General features: G+C 45.5%; 1 protein-coding gene across 12 annotated transcripts in view; it reads right to left on the minus strand.

Annotated features, from left to right (window-relative positions):
• Positions 1–15,638, minus strand: part of FHIT (fragile histidine triad diadenosine triphosphatase) — a 1,095,796-nt gene that overhangs the window by 952,345 nt on the left and 127,813 nt on the right. The window lies entirely within an intron of this gene.

Here is a 15,638-nt window from a genome sequence, read left to right on the forward strand (position 1 = left end):
CTTTGCGCTATAATCTTCCTTCCCTTATAAATACCCATGAGATGGGGGGAATACTTGTAAAATCAGATTAATTCTTTAGCACCAGCTAATTGTACATTATGGCCCAGAATATTTTGTGGATGGCCTGCTAGGGAACAGTAAATCAGACAATACTACTCATGTATTTGTTGCTATCTTAATTGCTGTTAAATAGTAAGAACTTTTTAAACTGTTTTACGCAAAGATTATCAGCAGTGACAGAACTCACATGGAAAAGGCGCAGAATAATTAAAAACTATCACCACAAAACTGCAGCAAAACAAGGAACATGAACAGTTCCAGTTGTGCTGGAACACATACTTCTGACCCGGCTCCCGGCTTTGGAAGAAGAGAAGGCGGCTCAGTAACCTGGGCAAGGTTGTTGACCCACCCTTTCTTCTTCCAGAGCAGGCCTGGAAGCAGAAGTGGAGGAGACAAGAATGCCATCCCCTCATGCTGCCACCTCAACCTCTTCCACTTCCAGGCCTGCCAGAAGGAGAGATGACAGCTCGGTAGCCTGGGTTTCCATCTCTCCTTCCAGAAGACAGCTGAGGGTCCCCTCCGATTCGGTATAGGTTACTGAGCTGCCATCTCTTCCTCTGGAATAGGGAGCCAGGTCCAGGCAATTCTGGCACTACTTTTTTAAGAACTCTAACATTGATTGTGAACAAGATTTAAACTCCAGCATAAGGGAATAACTGGATATTTATTCTACAGATGGATGATATAAATACAAGAGAGCAGAACAGATTTACTAGATTTTTCCTTGGGTTTGTTTCCAAGCCTTGATGAAGTTTACTACACAGATTACACAAGCAGAAATGAGTATGAATACATATATTCTCGGGGTTTCTCTGGCAAGCCATATTCTAATGCAGAATACAGAAACACAGCAGGTACTTCACAAGTTACGAAAATACAACACAGCTTTTATATTACTTCTACTAACAGACATGTCTGTTAGTACAAGAAAAATATTTCTATTATCCTAAGACCTAATGAATTGTGTGTATACAAATATATCTTATAGATATATTTTCTAAGAAATTACAATTTAATAATGCAAAGACATTGAGATTACACACACAAAACTGTATTTGGGCTTAAGAGGGTTGTAAACATGGGAATGTTTATTTGGGGTCATTTTAAGTAGAAATGGACAGACTTCTCCCCAGCAAACTGACTTTGTCTACAAATTTTGATAACGCCAGATGTTTGCTAATGTTGTACAAACAGAAGTCATTAAAATGTATTGCTATGAAAACCAGACACCTTTTCAGGATTGGCATTAATATGCAAAGACACAAGATTTGACCTATATCTATCCAGCAACCAGAGTCAAACTTCTACTAGAAAATTCAAATAATTCTAATTAGACTGAGCATTAATCCTAAATTAGATCTGGACTCAAGCCAAAATTACATCATTAAGCCCATGTCATTTGGAAAGAGGGTGCAATCAGCATTTAGTGATTAAACTACCTAGGTTTATGATTTGAAGAAGGTGGTCTTCTGGGGAAAATGACTTCTATTAAACATTTTTATCTTACATGGGAATTGCCATACTGGATCAGAACTGTGCAACATCTATTTCAATAGCCTGTCTCTGACAGTTGCTAGTACCAGACGAAAGATGCAAGAAACTCTGCAATAGACAGTAATGTGATAACCTGCCTTGAAAGAAAGTTTCTTCAAGTCTGTTCATTAGAGATTGGCCTATGCCTTGAAGAGATGGGGATGGGACACAAGGAGTCTTCCCTGATGCCTTTGTTGTATGTACCTCATGAAAAGAAAAGGGACAGTCAAACTCCCATCACTTGGGAGAGCTCTGTCCATGACTCCCAAGATCACAAATTGCCCTTAAAGGGAAGGAAGAGGCAAGGCCATGGCCCCACCCTCCTCCTCTACACTAGCCTGCAGAGCTAGTCAGGAGCACTGTTGGAACTAACCTGAAGGATAGTTCATCTGAAAACTTCCCTGCATAGAGACCTAAGGGATAAGCTATCTCTTAGGGCACTGTTCCTTCATATGTTACATCTAGAACAATATGGCTCTGAACCATCCATTACTAAGAGCTGTGGCTAACGCCCTGAGTCTCTGTCCTGTGTTCTAAGGAACCATTAGACAAAGCTGCCTCTCCAACAGTACCTTAACCAGATTATGGCTGTAAACCATGGTCACTATGGTCACTATCTGACAGTGTGTGTTTGTGGTTGGGAAATTACACCACCGTCAATTGTGGTCAGCCTTCTCAAGCCTGGTCATATCAAAGCAAGTTGAGCATGACAACATAACTTTTGACCACTAAAAAGTGCAACATAGCCATGGATAATTTGAGCCAGCCAAGATTTACCTTTGTCTCTGTAGTAAAATATAAAAGGGTCACCTTCAGTGAATTAAATTAAATGGACAATAAATCAAGCAGCAAAACTGCATACCTATTGTGAATAGCTTAACTGTTTGTTGTATGTAATAGAATCCGGAGGGGGAAAATCTGTGCACTTTACTATGAATGTGGAACTTTGTCCTTTTTGATTCTCACAATAAATACCCACCACACACACACGCCCCAACTCTAACTGATTCAGTGTTTCCCTGACATCTGTAAAGTTTTATAAATTTAAACTAAATTAGTTGCCACGTGAATGCTTCATAGTAATTCTCTCAAAAAATATAGAAGCTTTTCTATTTTCATTGTACCATGCAGTCCTGCATGATCAATTTTCATCATTTCAGATTCTTTTTCTGTTTTTCCTCCACGCTCATCTGATCAAAGAACTTTCATCAGCATCCAAGAGTATCATAAAGACTTCAGAAGACTCATGGTCCTACTGCAATACTTGCAGTGAACCATATTCCTCATCCTAATAGATAGCCACCCTAGGATGAAGATGAGAGAAGCATCCCTCTGCTGGTGCCATTGTCAGTTGTTAGCATTGAGATATCAAAAGCCATTCATCACCCATTCTCTCCCCTCTGCTTCTCCATTCCCCTCTCCAATTCATTTTTATACTGCCATCCTAATGGATGAAAAGCCTTTACACGCTTTAATTAAAAACCCCAAATCTCTCATCTAATTTTTTTAGTGGCTACATAACTTCAAAAAATAAATTCAAATGACACCACAATTATCAAGATGAGAAGCGCACAAGTATTTTCGTGCACAATGAAACAGAGGCAAGAGAACATCTTTATATAGGATTAGCATGGGAGAGGTATGATTGGGGGCTACACAGCACTCTGGTTGGAGAGTACAGCATGAGTCACTTTTGAATTCTTTTTCTACGACCCAGAATTTAGGATTATTGTTATAAGTCTCCTATGTTTGGTTCCATATTATCAGTAGGAAAATGCAGTATTTTTTTTGGAATTTGAAAGCATTACTTTATCTGATTTCAGGAGTTTTTGAACTGTCTCTTCAAAAGGAGCCTTGGAATCTAAACCTGATTTAAGGAGCCACATCTATAAACCTACAGTGTAAAACAGGCAGCTGCAATCTAGATGTCTGAGCGCAGAGCTGAGATTCCGGCCACCCATCAACTCTAGTGATTTTCTATGTGACCTTAAACACATGACTAAGGGTACATTTACACTGCAGTTAGAAACCTGCAGCCGGCCCATGCCAGCTGACTCAGGTTCACAGGGCTCAGGCTAGGGCTGTTTAATTGCAGTGCTGACATTCAGGCTTGGGCTGCACCCCGAGCTCTGAGACCCCCCCTGACCTCACGGGGTCCTAGACCTTGGACTCCAGCCTGAGCCCAAACATCTACACCACAATAAAACAGCCCAAACCCCGAGATCCTGACTCAGGTGGCATGAGCCAGCCACGGGGTTTTAATTACAGTATAGACATACCCTTAGGAGTCAAATGGGCCTCTAAGGCATGGGCCACTGAGGGCAGCAAACACTGCTCCAGCTGAAACTCTAAGTCACTGTGCCTGACAAAAGCACAATATCTTCCGGCATGCCAAGGCATACAAGGGAAGCATGGTTACTGCTACTCCACTTTGAGACTCTTCCACTCCCTCCGCTGGGAGCAGCATTAGGAATCAAATGGTGGCTGGCCCCGGGCATGGAGCTCCTTATGCTCTCCCCACACTTTGTGCACCCAAGCAAATTGTGTTTTACTCAGAGGGCTATGTCCTCCAGGTCTTACCCAAACAAAACATAAGGACTATAGCATCAGGGGGAAACTTACTGGATTTAGACAAGTTTTTTGGGCAATAATAGTTGTTATCAATCAAAATCCATAACACATTTCAGTCAAATAAGTATTCAGAATACTTTTGAGAAGCCTGCCAGGGAATGTACAGGAACAATTCTTATGACCATTTCTTACTGCATTTTCACTATCCACTTTTTAGAAGTTAAATGCCCTTGGTTTGTCACTTGCAAAATCTACAGAAAATCTCAAACACAAATGATCCGGTGCATTTCTTCTGTATTTCAGGAAGGCAGAGATTGTGCGTTCCCCAGGTGTGTCAGGGAGTCCAATTCCCTGCAACACAGCAGGGAAGGACCAGCAAGAGCTATTTTATTATTTATTTGTACTTTTGTAACACCAAGTGTCCCAAACTGAGATCTGGGCCCCAATTGGGCTAGATGCCACTCATACACATAGCAAGAGACGTCCCTGGTCCAAAGAATTTACAGTCCACATAAACAAGAGATTATCTCTATTTTTCAGATTGGAATTGAAGCACAGAGGATAAAATTTTCAAGCACCTAAGTGACTTAGGCCCTTAAGTCTCATTGACTTTCAATGGGACTTAGGCATTTAAGAGAGTGTTACACCGAGATATTAAGTAACTTTCTCAAGATCACACAGAAAGCCTGTGGCACTGAGTTCATGTCTCCTGTATCCAAATTCACTGCCTTAACCATAAGACCATCCTTCCTCATAGAATCATAGAATATCAGGGTTGGAAGGGTCCTCAGGAGGTCATCTAGTCCAACCCCCTGCTCAAAGCAGGACCAATCCCCAACTAAATCATCCCACCCAGGGCTTTGTCAAGCCTGACCTTAAAAACTTCAAAGGAAGGAGATTCCACCACCTCCCTAGGTAACAAATTCCAGTGTTTCATCACCCTCCTAGTGAAAAAGCTTTTCCTAATATCCATCCTAAACATCCCCCACTGCAACTTGAGACCATTACTGTCATTACTGAGACCATTACTGTCAACTTGAAACCATACTCATTCTGTCATCTGCTACCACTGAGAACAGTTGAGATCCATCCTCTTTGGAACCCCCTTTCAGGTAGTTGAAAGCAGCTATCAAATCCCCCCTCATTCTTCTCTTCCACAGGCTAAATAATCCCAGTTCCCTCAGCCTCTCCTCATAAGTCATGTGTTCCAGACCCCTAATCATTTTTGTTGCCCTCCACTGGACATTTTCCAATTTTTTCACATCCTTCTTGTAGTGTGGGGCCCAAAACTGGACACAGTACTCCAGATGAGGCCTCACCAATGTCGAATAGAGGGGAATGATCACGTCCCTCGATCGGCTGGCAATGCCCCTACTTATACAGCCCAAAATGCCATGAGCCTTCTTGGCAACAAGGTACACTGACTCATATCCAGCTTTTCGTCCACTGTAACCCCTAGGTCCTTTTCTGCTGAACTGCTGCCGAGCCATTCGATCCCTAGTCTAGCAGTGCATGGGATTCTTCTGTCCTAAGTGCAGGACTCTACACTTGTCCTTGCTGAACCTCATCAGATTTCTTTTGGCCCAATCCTCTAATTTGCCTAGGGCCCTCTGCATCCTATCCCTACCCTCCAGTGTATCTATCTCTCCTCCCAGTTTAGTGTCATCTGCAAACTTGCTGAGGGTGCAATCTATGCCATCCGCCAGATCATTAATGAAGACGTTGAACAAAACCGGCCCCAGGACTGACCCTTCGGGCACTTCACTTGATACCAGCTGCCAACTAGACATGGAGCCATTGATCACTACCCGTTGAGCCTGACAATCTAGCCCATACTTCTTTAACTTCCTGGCAAGAATACTGTGGGAGACCGTGTCAAAAGCTTTGCTAAAGTCAAGGAATAACACGTCCAATGTTTTCCCATCATCCACAGAGCCAGTCATCTCATCATAGAAGGCAATTAGATTAGCAGGCATGACTTGCCCTTGGTGAATCCATGCTGACTGTTCCTGATCACTTTCCTCTCCTCTAAGTGCTTCAGAATTGATTCCTTGAGGACCTGCTACATGATTTTTCCAGGGACTGAGGTGAGGCTGACTGGCCTGTAGTTCCCTGGATCCTCCTTCTTCCCTTTTTTAAAGATGGGCACTACATTAGCCTTTTTCCAGTCGTCCGGGACCTCCCCCGAATGCCAGGAGTTTTCAAAGATAATGGCCAATGGCTCTGCAATCACATCCGCCAGCTCCTTTAGCACTCTCGGATGCAGCGCATCCGGCCCCATGGACTTGTGCACATCCAGTTTTTCTAAATAGTCCCGAACCACTTCTTTCTTCACAGAGGGCTGGTCACCTCCTCCCCATACTGTACTGCCCAGTGCAGTAGTCTGGGAGCTGACCTTGTTCGTGAAGACAGAGGCAAAAAAAGCATTGAGTACATTAGCTTTTTCCACATCCTCTGTCACTAGGTTGCCTCCCTCATTCAGTCAGGGGCCCACACTTTCCCAGACTTTCTTCTTGTTGCTAACATACCTGAAGAAACCCTTCTTGTTACTCTTAACATCTCTTGCTATCTGCAACTCCAAGTGTGATTTGGCCTTCCTGATTTCACTCTTGCATGCCTGAGCAATACTTTTATACTCCTCCCTGGTCCTTTGTCCAATCTTCCACTTCTTGTAAGCTTCTTTTTTGTGTTTAAGATCAGCAAGGATTTCACTGTTAAGCCAAGCTGGTCGCCTGCCATATTTACTCTTCTTTCTACACATAGGGATGGTTTGTCCCTGTAACTTCAATAAGGATTTTTTAAAATACAGCCAGCTCTCCTGGACTCCTTTCCCCGTCGTTATTCTCCCAGGGGATCCTGCCCATCAGTTCCCTGAGGGAGTCAAAGTCTGCTTTTCTGAAGTCTAGGGTCCATATTCTGATGCTCTCCTTTCTCCCTTGTGTCAGGATTCTGAACTTGACCATCTCATGGTCACTGCCTCCCAGGTTCCCATCCACTTTTGCTTCCCCTACTAATTCTTCCAGGTTTGTGAGCAGCAGGTCAAGAAGAGCTCTGCCCCTAGTTGGTTCCTCCAGCACTTCCACCAGGAAATTGTCCCCTACACTTTCCAAAAACTTCCTGGATTGTCTGTGCACCGCTGTATTGCTCTCCCAGCAGATATCAGGGTGATTGAAGTCTTCCATGAGAACCAGGGCCTGCAATCTAGTAACTTCCGTTAGTTGCCAGAAGAAAGCCTCGTCCACCTCATCCCCCTGGTCCACTGGTCTGTAGCAGACTCCCACTGCAACATCACCCTTGTTACTCACACTTCTAAACTTAATCCAGAGACTCTCAGGTTTTTCTGCAGTTTCATACTGGAGCTCTGAGCAGTCATACTGCTCTCTTACATACAGTGCAACTCCCTCACCTTTTCTGCTCTGCCTGTCCTTCCTGAACAGTTTATATCCATCCATGACAGTACTCCAGTCATGTGAGTTATCCCACCAAGTCTCTGTTATTGCAATCACATCATAATTCCTTGACGGTGCCAGGACCTCCAGTTCTCCCTGCTTGTTTCCCAGGCTTCTTGCATTTGTCTATAGGCACTTGAGATAACTCACTGATCGTCCCTCTTTCTCAGTGTGAGGCAGGAGCCCTCCCCTCTTGCACTCTCCTGCTCGTGCTTCCTCCCGGTATCCCACGTCCCCACTTGCCTCAGGGCTTTGGTCTCCTTCCCCCGGTGAACCTAGTTTAAAGCCCTCCTCACTAGGTTAGCCAGCCTGCTCGCAAAGATGCTCTTCCCTCTCTTCGTTAAGTGGAACCCATCTCTGCCTAGCACTCCTCCTTCTTGGAACACCATCCCATGATCAAAGAATCCAAAGCCCTCTCTCCGACACCACCTGCGTAGCCATTCGTTGACTTCCACAATTCGATGGTCTCTACCCAGGCCTTTTCCTTCCACGGGGAGGATGGACGAGAACACTACTTGCACCTCAAACTCCTTTATCTTTCTTCCCAGAGCCATGTAGTCTGCAGTGATCTGCTCAAGGTCATTCTTGGCAGTATCATTGGTGCCCACGTGGAGAAGCAGGAAGGGGTAGCGGTCCGAGGGCTTGATGAGTCTCGGCAGTCTCTCCGTCACATCGTGAATCCTAGCTCCTGGCAAGCAGCAGACTTCTTGGTTTTCCCATTCGGGGCGGCAGATAGATAACTCAGTCCCTCTGAGGAGAGAGTCCCCGACCACCATCACCCGCCTCCTTCTCTTGGTAGTGGTGATCGTGGAACCTCCATCCCTAGGACAGTGCATCTCATGCCTTCCAATCAGCGGAGTCTCCTTCTGCTTCCTTCCCTGCAGGCCCTTCCTGCCTCAGGGCCTGCAGTAGTGTTTGTGGCTTCAGGACTACTCTGCAGGTTGGCATGGCAGTTTAGATTCCTTCCTCCATAGCCCCTGGAAACCCATTATTTCAAACCTGAGTACAGTACTCAGGCTGGGAGCATGGCACATCACACACATGCTCCTAATTTTAAAACAGCAAAATCTTGATCTAAAAGACTTGGATTCTAGCATGCAGGCCAGGCTTCATCTAAGAAGATATTTTACCACTATGGAGTTAAAACCCCTTTGAAAGCCTAGAGTTTATAATGGAAACAATATAACAACTTTAATTATCAGAGTCCTAGTGGACAACCCATACCATGCAATAAATCCTTTTGGTTTAGTAGTTTGATGGCAGAGTTCAAATGTTTTTGGAAACAGCCTTTTTTTCCAGGAAACAAAATTTACTGAGTTAAACTTGGAGGGAAAATTAGTTTGGGAGTCTTCCTCTGCCAGTAAATATAGAAAAAAGTGCAAATTAAGCAGTTTCTAACATCAGTATGTCCAAATGCTGTATTTTAAAGTTATGCAACTGTTCTGACTACTCAAGGTAAAAGTTAAAAAATCTAGGTGAACAAGGTGGAATAGATTATTGACTAGAAATCCAGTAAATCATGAAGTCAAATAAAAGGTATGACTGAGGCATCCAAAACAAAACCAGTGTTAGGACCTCACAGGAATAAACACATGTACAGTGTGTGCTAAGTGAATGCCAAGACCATAAATTAAAAGTCTTTCAATTACGTGCGTCTGAAGAATATACCTATTAAATCAGAAGATCCTCCCCAGCTGAAGGCAATCAAGAATTTCATGACTTATAACAGTGGGGCAGTCTAAAACAGACTTTTTATCTAGTCCAAGATGCAGTGTTATCAAAATCCGTAGAGACAATATGCACTTTTTATTAGCAAAAGATAATCTCTTAGAAGAAAATGTACGTCTGCTTTAGAAGGCCATTGAAGACAAACAAATAGACAAATTGGAGGATTGGGCCAAAAGAAATCTGATGAGGTTCAATAAGGATAAGTGCAGGGTCCTGCACTTAGGACGGAAGAACCCAATGCACAGCTACAGACTAGGGACCGAATGGCGAGGCAGCAGTTCTGCAGAAAAGGACCTAGGGGTTACAGTGGACGAAAAGCTGGATATGAGTCAGCAGTGTGCCCTTGTTGCCAAGAAGGCCAATGGCATTTTGGGATGTATAAGTAGGGGCATAGCGAGCAGATCGAGGGACGTGATCGTTCCCCTCTATTTGACGTTGGTGAGGCCTCATCTGGAGTACTATGTCCAGTTTTGGACCCCACACTACAAGAAGGTTGTGAAGAAATTGGAGAGAGTCCAGCGAAGGGCAACAAAAATGATTAGGGGTCTGGAACACATGACTTATGAGGAGAGGCTGAGGGAACTGGGATTGTTTAGTTTGCAGAAGAGAAGAATGAGGGGGGATTTGATAGCTGCTTTCAACTACCTGAGAGGTGGTTCCAAAGAGGATGGTTCTAGACTATTCTCAGTGGTAGAAGAGGACATGACAAGGAGTAATGGTCTCAAGTTGCAGTGGGGGAGGTTTAGGTTGGATATTAGGAAAAACTTTTTCACTAGGAGGGTGGTGAAACACTGGAATGCGTTACCTAGGGAGGTGGTAGAATCTCCTTCCTTAGAAGTTTTTAAGGTCAGGCTTGACAAAGCCCTGGCTGGGATGATTTAATTGGGGATTGGTCCTGCTTTGAGCAGGGAGTTAGACTAGATGACCTCCTGAGGTCCCTTCCAACCCTGACATTCTATGAAAAAATGAAAAAACTAAAAATAATTGTATTTCTTTCCTTTTAGCACTAGAAGTGGCAATTTCCTGACGCAAGACTCTAGTGTATTAGAATAGTGTACTGAAATCACAAGCAGGAAGAATCTTAAATTATTAAATAACCTTACTTTGGAATCCCTAACACTGAACTTTAAATCTGTTTCATCTTTTGGTCAAAGAATCTTTACAGGTCCAAGAAGAACATATGATAGACTATGAAGTATGCATTTTGCCTTGTGAAGTAAGCATTTTCTTGCTGCAATGGACAGGAAGCTTTTCAAGATTCTGTGTGCTCTATGGGTGGTTGCAACTGCTGATAAATGTAAGAGTAAAATGAGAGAAAAATCAAAAACATTATCAGTTACAATGAAGGAAAAGGTTGATTTTTCTTGTGAGAAAAATGAACAGAGAGAAGTAGAGAGAGATGAGAAAAGCATCATCAAAAATAAAAGGCTTAACTGCTCCCGACCCCTGGGGAAAAGCTCCAGAAAAGTGGGGAGCTGTTAGGAAGCAGAAAAAACAACACGTGAGAAAATCCAGATGTAAAGTGACAGACAGTTAACGCTTCAATCTAGCTCTGATATTGAAAAGTTCTAAAGCACATAACAAAAGTGTCATCTACTATATATCTAAATAGACAAAGATGTACAAAGAAGAAAAAAACTGCATTTGCTAGTAAAAAAAGTCTGTTAGAAGTGCTTCAAGTTATAGACAGAAAAGTTTGCTGCTTTGGACAAGGATAGACTAGGACTGATCAAGCATGCAGCTTCTCTGACTACTCAGGAAATTAGCAGAGGAGGGCAAAAGAGGGCACTATTTGAAGGATAAGAATTACTAGAAGGGAGTCAGCAATCTGAACAAAAACAATTTGAAAGAAACAATTAGAAACTGGCACATATCCCAAATCAATAAATGGAAGTTACTGTAGGGCACAGAGTATAACGGCCATGTAATGAAAACTAAAATGCAGATAACTTAGCACTGGGCACACAGATGGCCCTTTTAGATTTGATATGATTGTCAAAAGGTCAGCCACCAAAAACCCCACCAAAGATATGCCTTTTAACCTATCACATTTCTGCAATATGGCATTCCGGGTCCCAATCGTACAAGGTGCTAAGCACCTCCAGAACACATGCAACATCTTGAAGAATTAGGCCATATGTGAGAAAAGATTTCACCTTGTTGCTATACTGTTCCATACGGGTCTGATCCAAAGTCTGATAAGTCAATAGAAAAACTCCCACTAACTTCAAAATGCTTTGGGTCAGAGCCTATAGAAAGAGTTGTATCTCTGAAGCAGGAACCAAAACCAATGTAATGGCCTGATTTTCAGAGGCGCTCATCACCATCCTTATTTGATACAAAAAAGGGGGAATATAGTAGTAAATAGTCAGTGCGTCATGATGGGGATGGAACATGCAATTCCCATTAGCATTAATGGCAGCTTATGATTGTACTTTAAATACCTCAGCAGAGAGGTGACTAACTGGAATTCAGTAATACATTTATAATTGAGTAACGTCCATATATAATCTTTAAGAATTCATTTTTCTTAAAATTGAAAGAATCTGTAATTTAACATGATAGATTACCCAGAAGATTGCCATACAGTGATAATGCAAAATCTAAAAGTGTCTGCAGCTGTGAATTAGATGAGGCTATACACATAAACATTTTAAACATATTGACATAGCTTAAATTCCAAATGGAGAGAAGTCCTGCATCTGAGAACTGATTCTTTTGAACTTGCAAAAGAGAGGAGTGGGGCTCTTGTATCCACTCTCACACAAAGAGCCACTGACAGTGTCGCCCCATTGATGTCAAAGCAAAACTGCCATTGATTTCGGTGCGGAACAGTATTTCACAGAATCATAGAAATGTAGGGCTGGAAGGGATCTTTAGAAGCAGTGGTGAGCTGGAGCTGGTTTGCATCGGTTCACACGAACCGGTTGTTAAATTTTGAAGCACTTTTAGAACCGGTTCATAGAATCATAGAATATCAGGGTTGGAAGGGACCTCCGGAGGTCATCTAGTCCAACCCCCTGCTCAAAGCAGGACCAGTCCCCAACTAAATCATCCCAGCCAGGGCTTTGTCAAGCCTCACCTTAAAAACTTCTAAGGAAGGAGATTCTACCACCTCCCTAGGTAACGTATTCCAGTGTTTCATCACCCTCCTAGTGAAAAAGTTTTTCCGAATATCCAACCTAAACCTCCCCCACTGCAACTTGAGACCATTACTCCTTGTCTTGTCATCTTCTACCACTGAGAATAGTCTAGATCCATCCTCTTTGGAACCACCTCTCAGGTAGTTGAAAGCAGCTATCAAATCCCCCCTCATTCTCCTCTTCTGCAGACTAAACAATCCCAGTTCCCTCAGCCTCTCCTCATAAGTCATGTGTTCCAGACCCCTAATCATTTTTGTTGCCCTTTGCTGGACTCTATCCAATTTTCCACATCCTTCTTGTAGTGTGGGGTCCAAAACTGGACACAGTACTCCAGATGAGCCCTCACCAATGTCGAATAGAGGGGAACGATCACGTCCCTCGATCTGCTCGCTATGCCCCTACTTATACATCCCAAAATGCCATTGGCCTTCTTGGCAACAAGGGCACACTGTTGACTCATATCCAGCTTCTCGTCCACTGTCACCCTTAGGTCCTTTTCTGCAGAACTGCTGCCTAGCCATTCGGTCCCTAGTCTGTAGCGGTACATTGGATTCTTCCGTCCTAAGTGCAGGACCCTGCACTTATCCTTGTTGAACCTCATCAGATTTCTTTTGGCCCAATCCTCCAATTTGTCTAGGTCCCTCTGTAACCTATCCCTGCCCTCCAGCGTATCTACCACTCCTCCTAGTTTAGTATCTTCCGCAAATTTGCTGAGGGTGTAATCCACACCATCCTCCAGATCATTTATGAAGATATTGAACAAAACCGGCCCCAGGACCGACCCCTGGGGCACTCCACTTGATACCGGCTGCCATCTAGACATGGTTGTTTACCTGTTCCCTGCAGGGGGCACTGAGGCTTTGATGGGCTCTGGCCGGGAAGTGATGTAATTCCTCCTCCGGCCGCCGGGGGCGCTGCACTGTGGGAGCCATGTGGGCTGCCGCCTGGCCCTGGACACGAGCCCTGTTGCTGCTGCTGCTCCCCTGACCTCTGGCCCTAGGGCTCCCGCTGCTGCCTGGTGGGTCCCCGGCTGCTCTGCTGGGCCTGGGCTGCGTCCTGCTGCTCCAAGCTGCTCTCCCCGTGAGTACCCACCACCCTGCCCGCAGCCAGCCCCTGCCTCCAGCCACCCCCGCACTCCCTGCCTGAAGCCACCCCCTGCCTCCAGCCATCCCCGCACCCCCTGCCTGCAGCCAGCCCCTGCCTCCAGCCACCCCTGCCCGCACCAGCCCCTGCCGCACCCCCTGCCCTGTATCCAGCCAACCCCTGCCGCACGCACCCCCTGCCCTGTCTCCAGCCAGCCTCGCATCCCCTGCCTGCACCAGCCCCTGCCGCACCCCCTGCCCTGTCTCCAGCCAACCCCTGCCCGCAGCCAGCCACCCCCGCATCCCCTGCCCTGCCCGCAGCCAGCCCCTGCCGCACCCTGTCTCCAGCCACCCCCTGCCCTGTCTCCAGCCATCCCTGCACCCCCAGCCCGCAGCCAGCCCCTGCCACACTCCCTGCCCTGTCTCCAGCCAGCCCCGCACCCCCTGCCCACAGCCAGGCCCTGCTGCACCCCTGCCCTGTCTCCAGCCAATCCCTGCCGCACCCCCCTGCCCTGCCCTCACCAGCCCCGCACCCCCTGCCCTATCTCCAGCCAACCCGTGCCGCACGCACCCCATGCCCTGTCTCCAGCCAACCCCTGCCGCACGCACCCCCTGCCCTGTCTCCAGCCAGCCCCGCACCCCCCTGCCTTGCCTGCAGCCAGCCCCTACCTCCAGTCAGCCCCTGCCCTGCCTCCCGCCAGCCCCATACCCCTTTGCCTCCAGCCAACCCCACACCCTCCTGTCTCCAGCCAGATCCACACCCCCTGCCCTGCCCGCAGCCAGCCCCACACCCCCTGCCTCCAGCTAGCCCTGCCCCATGCCCCTGTCTGCAGCTGGCCCCACGTCCACTGGTGCCCTGCAGTTCCCAGGGCAGTAACCCTGCACACCTGCTTCAATGAGAGGGGCAGGGAGCAGCTGGGACCCACACATGTGCACACCCTAGGGTGACCAGACAGCAAGTGTGAAAAATCAGGACAGGAGGTAATAGGGGGGGTAATAGGAGCCTATATAAGAAAAATACCCCAAAATCAGGACTATCCCTATAAAATTGGGACATCTGGTCCCCCTAGCACAGCCCCAGGGAGTGGCAGGGACCCACACATGTGAAACGGAGCTCATTTCTAGTTCAGGCCCATCTTTTTAAAGAAGAATTTTAGACAGGGTTAACACACACCCGTATTTTCCAGGACAGGTCCGGCCTTTTGGTTCTTAAATCACCGTCCAGGAGGAATTTTTAAATTTTAAAATTTAAATGGTATGGTAACCCTGTTGGTACAAAAAGTACATACTGGGGCACATCCCTTACATCAGAACTTTTTATAGGAAGCTGGTTGTTAAGATTTTGGCAGCTTATTACTTTTAGAGATCATTTGATTCAGTCCCTTGTGCTGAAGCAGGACCCAGATTACCTAGACCATCCCTGTCAGGTGTTTATCTAACCTGTTCTTAAAAACCTCCAGTGACAGGGATTTCACAACCTCTCTTTGTAACCTATTCCAGTACTTAACTATCCTTACAGTTAGCAAAAAGAAAAGGAGTACTTGTGGCACCTTAGAGACTAACCAATTTATTTGAGCATAAGCTTTCGTGAGCTACAGCTCACTTCATCGGATGCATACTGTGGAAACTGCAGAAGACATTATATACACAGGTTTCAGAGTAACAGCCGTGTTAGTCTGTATTCGCAAAAAGAAAAGGAGGACTTGTGGCACCTTAGAGACTAACCAATTTATTAGAGCATAAGCTTTCGTGAGCTACAGCTCACTTCTTCAGATGCATATCGTGGAAACTGCAGCAGGCTTCTGCAGTTTCCACGATATGCATCTGAAGAAGTGAGCTGTAGCTCACGAAAGCTTATGCTCTAATAAATTGGTTAGTCTCTAAGGTGCCACAAGTCCTCCTTTTCTTTTTATATACACAGAGACCATGAAACAATACCTCCTCCCATCCCACTCTCCTGCTGCTAATAGCTTATCTAAAGTGATCACTCTCCTTACAATGTGTATGATAATCAAGTTGGGCCATTTCCAGCATAAATCCAGGTTTTCTCACCCTCTGCCCCCCCCCCCCCC

The sequence above is a fragment of the Lepidochelys kempii genome, chromosome 7, assembly GCF_965140285.1.
Source record: "Lepidochelys kempii isolate rLepKem1 chromosome 7, rLepKem1.hap1, whole genome shotgun sequence".
In the NCBI taxonomy this organism is placed as follows: domain Eukaryota; kingdom Metazoa; phylum Chordata; order Testudines; family Cheloniidae; genus Lepidochelys; species Lepidochelys kempii.